This window comes from Corvus moneduloides, chromosome 6 (genome assembly GCF_009650955.1).
Source record: "Corvus moneduloides isolate bCorMon1 chromosome 6, bCorMon1.pri, whole genome shotgun sequence".
In the NCBI taxonomy this organism is placed as follows: domain Eukaryota; kingdom Metazoa; phylum Chordata; class Aves; order Passeriformes; family Corvidae; genus Corvus; species Corvus moneduloides.
This window is the reverse complement of record NC_045481.1, coordinates 40,521,138-40,530,235: the sequence shown is the minus strand read 5'-3', so window position 1 is coordinate 40,530,235 and position 9,098 is coordinate 40,521,138.

Genomic DNA, 9,098 nt, shown 5'->3' with positions numbered 1-9,098 from the left:
TCTTTCAGCTCAGCCCATAAAAGGAAAACCTTGAGCTTTGTCTTCTATCTTTACAAGAAAAAAAGGTGGGCACACCAGGCTGGATGACTGGCACACCTCTCCCTGTGTGCAGCAGTGGGATGAACATCACACGAAGGAGATTGAGAAATCTGACTAAATGATCCCTTTGCTTTTTGCTTTCTGTGGCTCAGGAGATTCCAAAGCCTTGAGCAGCATCCTTGTGCTTGCCTCTTCCGATCTGAATTTTCTCTGCCGCAGGTAGACTGTTCCAAACATTTGCTGACTCAGCTACTTAATTCAGCCCACAGATGAACAGATAACATTGTAATCATGGTGCCATGAGGTCTCATCTTGAGTTTGAAGAGTGAACCATGTTGTTATGGACTCCTACCACCACTCAAGAGAAGCAGAAGTGAGGAGAGTGGGAAAGATGACAAAAAAGATGGACACATTCTTTAGATGCCTTCGATTTCCTCCACAGGATGGTTCCTTCCTAGAAGTGCTAATGAAATCTAACACAACTAGGTCAGAGACCCCTGAGATGTGGAAACCACATGAAAAGGAAGAAGGTCCTGTTAAGGGCAGAACACAGTGAGAGAGATTTGGAGTGGAGAAGGCATTCAGCCCATTCATGAGATGCAATCTTGACGTGTTTCCTACAAGCTGTTTTCAGAATTATACAACGACTGCTTACAGCATGCCATGGAAGGAAGGTCACACCAAAGTATCTCCACAAGACAATAGTTTAATAGCATACTCTCTGAGATATTTTCTGCCTGCTTATATATGAAGATTAAGTTTTCCTTGCCAGAAATCATATTTGCTGTGAAATGTAATAGGTACAGAATCATTGTCAGATATCATATTTTAATAATAACAGCCAGGCAGCAGCCTTTTGCTGCTATTGCTAGGAAAACAAAGAAGCTCTCCCCAGACACTGAATATTATCAGTAAGTGAGCTTCTACAAGTGACAGGCCAAAGATTTCAGATTTTTGTGTGTACTGATGCATGTACAGATACATAATTTCACTGTAGCTTTGGCATGTACTGCCACTGCATCTATCTATCATGGTTGCTTATTTTTAGCACATTCTGCTCCAAAAAATAATCAGGCCATAACTGTGTTTCAAAGTCATCTTTACACTTGCTTGTTTCAACACGCAATAATTAAATAGCTTATTTTTCTTTAAAGCAGTAGTGGGATAAAATGGGGTCAAGCTAATGACCTTTCTCACTGGCCAGTTACACTGATACTGTCCAGAATCACATAGCTTTTTTATCTGTCACATCTGCCATTAGAAAGAGACTTGCCAAGGCAGAAAGATGAAAGCCTGTTTTTGCAATCCAGACTTCAGGGGCAGGTTCAGGCCTGACAACATATTTTACTGGTATCCTATCCACATATTTTCTCTGTATTCTGATAGAAGACATGTATAATAATGGCAAAAGCATATACATGCTTTTCAGCTTCTGGTATTTCAGACAGGAATACTCTGTGATGACAAAATATAAGGTACCAATTAGCCTATTGATTCTTTGTTCCTGCTCTGAGTTCTTCTGCTGATATTTTGGGCCTTTCTGTTCATTGGCTCTATAAAAGAGGCTTACTCTGAATGAAGACTAGGTAGTATAGATCCCATGGAGAATTACAAGAGCTTTTGCATTGCCTAGCTGTAGTTCATGCTTTAACAGAAAAAAAAAAGCCCTTTAATATAATTGCCAGCCACTTGAATAAGCAGGTGGGATTTTCAACTTTTATTTTGACAATTGAAGACACAAATTAAAGTTCCAGAATCCAGAAGGAAAAGCTGACATACATCTGAATGAAAGATGTTTGCACACTACTTTCCCTGACTCAGCCTACTCCACTCCATCAGGGGCTGGTATCAGAAATACTCTGTTTCTCACTGAGGCATTTCACCAGGCAGAAGTGTGAGTTAACAGATGGAAATGGGAAAGAAAGTTGTTGGGGCTTTTCTTTTTTTTTCTCAGGGAAATCCTTGACAGTCAGATTTAGCCTGAAGGTGTAAGCTTCTGTTTTCACTTGTATTGATTTGTTATGTGATTCTGTGCCACAGAAATGGGACAGAATGAACAGAATGCTGGTCCAAAATAACTTTCCAGATCATTGCAAGGTGTTTGTATCATCCAGCTTCAGGCACTGAAATAGTCAGTTAGTAACAGAAGACCACATATGGCTGTCATGCATTTTGTTTAATAAGTAAATGAAATATTGTGAAAACAAAAGTGAAGGTAAAAGGCTTGTGCTTGCAAAGACTGCATCTAACTCTTTATGCTTTTGTTTGCTGTTGCCTCAGGTAGTAAAAGCTTTAAGAAAGAGATTCTGTCTTCCTCCAAGTGGTGAAGTATTCCTCCACCAGATGGTGAAGTATTAACAAACCACTGAAATAATCCTTTGCAGCAGAATTAAGACAAAGCAGTTGTCTCTACATATTCATATGCAAAAAGAAAATAAAGAAGGAAGATCTGTGAGGGGAATGTGGGCTTGGTCCCTCCATCACTGTCAGTGAAACAGACCTATAGATATAAATCAAGTAAATTAAGTAATTAGGGGAAGAACAAAGAATCGGTTTCTAAAAGGGAGCTATACAATGATCAACCTCAACAAAATGAGCTTCAGGGTGTGGTGCTTCATCTGATGATAATGGATATAGAACTCCTGGAACCTCCAGACTTACAGGAATACCTGCCAGCTGTGTGTAGAGTCATTTGCCACATTTCTACCCTCAGGATGACGATAAGGATTTAGCACCATGGAGGGTCCAGCTAGTTGCATGGATACAGTGTAGAGTTTGTGGTTAATGATTCTGTACTGGGACACTACACTGTCCTGAGACCAAGATCTGTGGAACTCAGGAGATCTATGGAAAAAATATGGCTGTATACCTGTTTCAGGAGATTGCCATGTACCCCCTATCATCGGCAACCACTGTACACCTGACTGTGGTACATCTCTTGCAACCCTTGCAGCAGCATTGGATGAATACTGACAGGGTAGAAGACTCAATACTAGAAAGAAGAGAGAAGGGGCCAAAAAGCAAAGATAGTCAGGAATGATAGTGTGATTTACAGGAAGGTAAGAGAAAAAAACATTGGGGAGGAATAGGAAGGGCCTGTAGCATGAGAATTGGGCATTGGTGTGACTGCTGTAGCAGGATGCTACACTATTAGAAAATTGGGAAAATTAGAGGGAGTTCAGGAAAGCACCACATGAATGAATTAAGGGGTGTGAGGCTGTGGATCAGAGTGTGCCTCAAGAAGGTCAGTCTATTTATCAATGAAAAAGCTAAGGGGTGTCATGGTCAAAGTCCTTAAGGACCCGGTTGTGGAACAAACCTTTGATGAGAGAGGTCCTTTTCTACTGAGCAAACAATGAGTTACCTGGAGCTAATGGCTAGAAGCCATAAACTCAGAGTGGAAACATGTTGCAGATTTCCAACAGTGGGCATAATTTCTATGGGAGCCATCTCTGAGGGATTGCAGAGGGTCATCCATCACCGCTAGTTTTGAAATCAAGACTGGTATTGTGCAGGTTGTTTTTATGGGACTATTTTTATTCAGTTGTGGTCTATATTGATGTTGAACCACCAATGACACTACTGATGTGCCGTCCTGTGTTGTTCCATGTGTATATGGGGCCCACTTGGGATGTGAAGAGAGTGTTAATATGTGAGGCAAGTTTTCAAACAATCACAGTTCCTCTGAGAGCATCAAAGGGCCAGCTGCAAAGAGAAAAGCAGCTTTAGAAGGTCACATCATACCACAAAGCCCAGCAGAAAAACAGTATCTGTGCATTACCAGGTGAACTGCTTCAGTGTGAAGTCTCAGCGCCTCAGTAATGGGGATTCAGAAAGAGAATGTCAGCCCCAGCTCAGGACAGACCCAGGTGAAAGAAAGAAAAATTTATCACTGGAAATGCAACTGAAAGGAGAATGTTGTTCGGTAAAGTGGCAGACAAAAGGTTAAGTGTGAGCCCAATTAGGCAAATGAGTAGATGCTTTCCTGTATGAGGGAGGGTATCTTGCTGAGAGCAGATAACAACTCAGATAGATATCCTGCTTCTCCATTGAACTCTGCTGATTTGCTATTGAAAATCCAGGAAAATAGAGCTCACTTTGTGCCTATCTCGTTTTAATCTGAGAACTGGCTCTTGATTGACTGGAGAAGCAGATCTTATTTCTGGGCAGGTAGTTCCACTGCAAGTGTACGTTTATTTCCACTAGATTTTTTTTTTTTATGACCACAGGAGATTTGAGAAACTTCAAAACCTTCTGAAGTGCCAGACACCAGAGTGCACATTGTGTATTTGTGATAAACTGCTGCCTCCTAGAGGTGACAATATTTTTCTTACAGTTTCTGCTTAGAGTTGGTAACATGCCAGAGTTTCAACTTTTTGCTGTAAAGGATACTTTGCAGAGAAAAGCTTTGGAATCTTTTTTAACTTTCAGTTAAAATTATATCTCCAGCTATATTAAGGCTGCAAAGCCAGGAAATTAAAGAATTTTGGTTGCCTATAAAGCCTTAGCTCTATCCGCTTTCATGTCAGCCTTGACTTTAAAGTACTGTTGTAAAATACTTTAAGTACAGGACAACACCATTTTATTTGCAAATGAACTGTGAATAGGTTGCTGATAAGATTTGTTCTGGTAATGAATCAGGGTTACATACTGAACACATCTGGCTTTTATATGTGTCTCCCTCCAAAGAAGGAGTAGCTAAAGAAAAATATGACTCCAAATTACTGTCTGATATTACAGTTTAAGCAGCTGGAAATATGCACAATTATTACATGGGATTTTTCTCATTTAATTTATACCCAACCTGGCACTTGTGGCCAGATTTACGCTAGAGCTGTGTGCTCATTTCCATGGCAAAATTCCATGGGAGTTGTGTTGGAGCATGTGCAGCACTGGTATTAAGCATTCTGAAAAAAAATAACCTACAACAGGTCTTTAGGAGGTACCACTGTGTTACAAAGCCCAAGCAGGCAAGCAGAAGAGCCCGGAGACTCTATTTTCCACACCTGGCTCCTCATCCCACTGCCTCTCAGACTGCAGATATCACTGTCACTGCAGAAAAACTTCCAGAGAAAGAGCAGGAAGACCCATCCAAAAAGGCTGTCATGATTTTCACTGAAGTTCAAGAGTCAAACTAGCAGCAAAATGGACAAAGCAGCATCTGCTTCTGTGTCAGTTAATTCCAGTTTTGGAGCAGATTGCTTTTCCCTTAAATGTTATATGCAGGCCTTGCCTTTCCAGTCTAGAATAGGATGACACCAAACAAACAAAAGTACATAGATGGATCAGAACAAATTATTCAAGGTGTAGAACAGGTTCTGTGTAAAGGAATGAAAGAGCAAATTACAGCTCCTCAGCCCAGGAAAGAGATACTGCAAGGGATGAAGGAAGAGGTCTCTAAAATCCTGAGTGTATGGGGGAAACTGTCTAGGGATCAACTTCCCAATTCCAGTATAAGAACTACAGGGAAGAGTCAAGTAGGACTCACGTTCAAAACAAAGGGGAAGTATCCTATATGTTTTCCCTGTTCTTATGTGCTTTTCTAGGCAGCCACTTTTGGCCCATGCCAGACAGAGGACACAGGGTCAGAGACGCCTGTGGCTATTCTAGCAGACATCACATGCCATACAAATTGTATTTCCTATGTCTTTTAGGTAAAACCCTGAGAATGAGCTTGGTTTTTGGAAACATTATTTTGAGTGACTGACTCATGTAAAGTTGCAGTTTCTCAGTAGCTGTTGGTCTCTTACTGTTTCCTTCCATGCTTCCTTTGAGTCTCAGTGAAAGTTTTCATGTATCCCCTCCCTCTGTCAAAGAGGCACAGGCAGGAAGGCACAGTGAACAGACTGGGAACTGGTCTGCTCCATGTAGTTGCTCACTATGTGCATTGGGGTCTTTTGCTGGGTACCTCCATCAGTAGAAGCTGCAAATACCTTAGCAGTGGTAATTCTTAGTGCCTAATGTTGAATCACTCTTAGTCCTTATGATATCAAGAACAATATAGGAACATTTTTCCCTGGGATGGTGTTGTTTCATCCTGTTCCTTGACATAGAGACAGAGAACAAAGAGGAGGAAATAACTGAGGATAAGAAAGATTCACATCTTCTAGTTCCAAACTCTAGAAATTATATTCTGTTCATGTTCACCTCTAGCCGTTCCTTGTGACCCACAATATTTTGTCTGGCTTTGGAATATTTTTCCATGACACTGCTATTATACAAATTTCAGCGAGCACTCTGATAAAATGAGTTGGCACATAAGATCATGTAGCCAGACCTTCCTGTCGAGAGAAAAACACCCTCTACAAAAACAGCCTTTTCAGAAAACAGCCTCCAGCTATCAAGATAGATGCCTTTCACTGAGTTTACTGACACTGTGTTAAGTGCAAGAGTGGCTGGGTCTGGGCTTACAGTATCCTTACTCCTCTACTGCTGTGATCTCTCCAGCCTCCATGCCTTCCTTTGAAATAGTTCAGACAGGGAATTGGTTTTGTCTTTTGCAGAAATATATGCTATGTTTAGCCTTTCAGATTGACATCACAGTGAGATCTGACCTCATCCTTGTCAGATTTGACAGGTAATTGCTGCTCAGAATGGATGTTGTCCAGTGAGAAATAGAGCAGTAGGTCTTTCACATTTTACACTACTGCCAGCACTGTTATTGGTGCTTTGCAGTCAGGCCTAATCTAAATGATCTCTAGATAGCCACCACCTTCAGGATTTAGGCACTTCTGTGGTGGAAATCACAGGGGCATTGCCTATGATTGACCCAGAGGGCTGTACTTGCTTTGTACACAACTTTCATTCTCCAAAGTCATTGGGGCAAAAGCTTCCCCTAACATAAGACTCAAAAAGTTATACCCAAATTTGAAAGGAGCCCTCCCATGTGTGGTCCTTTCAGTAGCTCTAGGAAATTGTTTCCTTAATTTTCACAACTGACCAAATTATACTTCAGAAGACTGTCCTCTCCTGAGTGGGCTCCCTGACTTGAAGCCCTGTGTCCTCAGCTGTTCCCTAGCTGATCCCATGTAATAAACTCCAGAGTAAATAATCTTCGAACTGCAAATCTGCAAAGTGGGTCAGAGGCTCTTCTCTGGGTACAGTAGGACGAAACCTGACACAGTTATGGTGAAGAGTAAAACCCTTAGTGCAAATTCCCTTACTTGACTCAGTTGTTTCCACTCTGGTTGCCACAGTCTCTACTTCACTGCTTACACTGGCCTCCTCATTCTGTCCATTTTTCCTGGACACACTTGTGACTTTCAAAACTCAGTTATATTCTCCCTCTACTTTCATAAACCTTTCCCTCCTCTTTCTCTTCCTGCTTTTATCTGTTCATTTTGTAGGTCTTCCCTTTCCCTTACCATATGAGAGTCCACTATCTATTGAGAGGATAGATGATTCTTCTTTTCTCTGTACCTTATCTCCACTTAGTCTTTTCCTGATCTATTCCCACTGTCATATTTCATAAGCAGATTACAGATCCCATACCAACATCTGACTGATCTGTTTTCTTACAATGTGAAATCTCAGGCTGACACTGATGTCTTCCTCCAAAAGATTTCAAATGAGCTTAAGTCTAACAGGGTCATATTAAAACTCATGATTTTCCCATGCAAGTTGCCTTCACTTTCCAACATCTTCTCTCACACCACTACATATCAAAAGCCCTCATTACCCAAGCCTGTAACAACTTGGATGTCCCCAGCATGACAGACACGTATCACATCAGCAGCAGTTTGCACTTTATTGGTCACTGTCAGGCTCTTCTTGTCTGTACAGCCTAACTCCTCTGAAGTACCAGCTCCACCAAAAGTGTTTCCTGGCATTATCAGACAAAAATATGTGATGAAGTTTAAATCATGCAAAGCTATGCTTTAGGAGAGAAAGAGGTTTTGTTCCAACCAAGTTTAAATTTTGCATTTCACCTAAATTGTGGCAAAATACATGAATCTTGTGTCAAAATTTCTGTTCAAAGTTGAGACACATTTGGTACCAGACAGTAGGAGGGAAAGGTCGGCCCCTGTCTCTGGAACAGGGACAGTTGTGTAATCTTCAGCAGTTGCATGGCAGGTGTGTAGGAGAGATGGCTGCCTACAACATCTTACGCAGTCTGGCTTGCTCTGCAGTGATCAGGAAATGATGGGGGCACAGAAACCACACTGTGATTCATACTTACTTCTTTTTTTATAACAACTATGTAGATGGTCTAAACATCCTGAAAATCTAGGTAACTTTGTTCCAGACACAGCAGAATGCACAGTGCTTACTGGGTCATACAAATGATCTGTGAGGAAGCTCTAGAACCCACTTTGTCACAGCCAGAGAAAAGGCAAGGCACAAGACCCCAGTCTCTGCCAAATGTGGTGCTACATACGCACACATTGCAATTTAGGAAATGCTCCTTAATGAAAGGCTTCATTAAATCACCCTAGAATAACCATGTGCTGCAGTAACCATACACTGGAGTATGGAAAAGTTATCGTTGTCTCATAACAACTCTTAATTTGGGACAAGTGTCTTCAGTGACAGCAAAGAGCATCCCCATTTGTTTCAGTCTGTGAGTGCTTTAATCAAGTACACCCATGAGCAGAGATGCATGTGGTCCTGCTCCTGTAAGGACCAGTAGGTCAGCGAGTCTGCTGCCCACTTAGTTTAATGATTGGGCAAAAAAGTGAGAGTTTTTCTGGTTTATTGGGTAAAAAGGTTGACTCGATCACTTGGTATATGTATTTTTTTTTTCTATTCACATTTTACTGTTCTTTTCAGTTATGTCATCACACAAACCAGCACCTTAGTCCTTGTTCTTTCAACAGATCTTAAGATACCAGAATTGCAATGGTCCGAAGCTACAGCCATAATTCATTTAATGGCAGGCCACAGAGACTGCCTCTATGGCCCTCATAAATTCTTGGAGAGACGAGCTCTACATTCTCTTCTCCTTTTTATGATGGTCCAAAATGAGTATCACATGGGCCTCTCTCTCTTCAAGATCAGAAGAGATTATCAGAATAAAGAAAGTAATAAATACTCCACCCTTCTCTCATTTGCAGAGACTA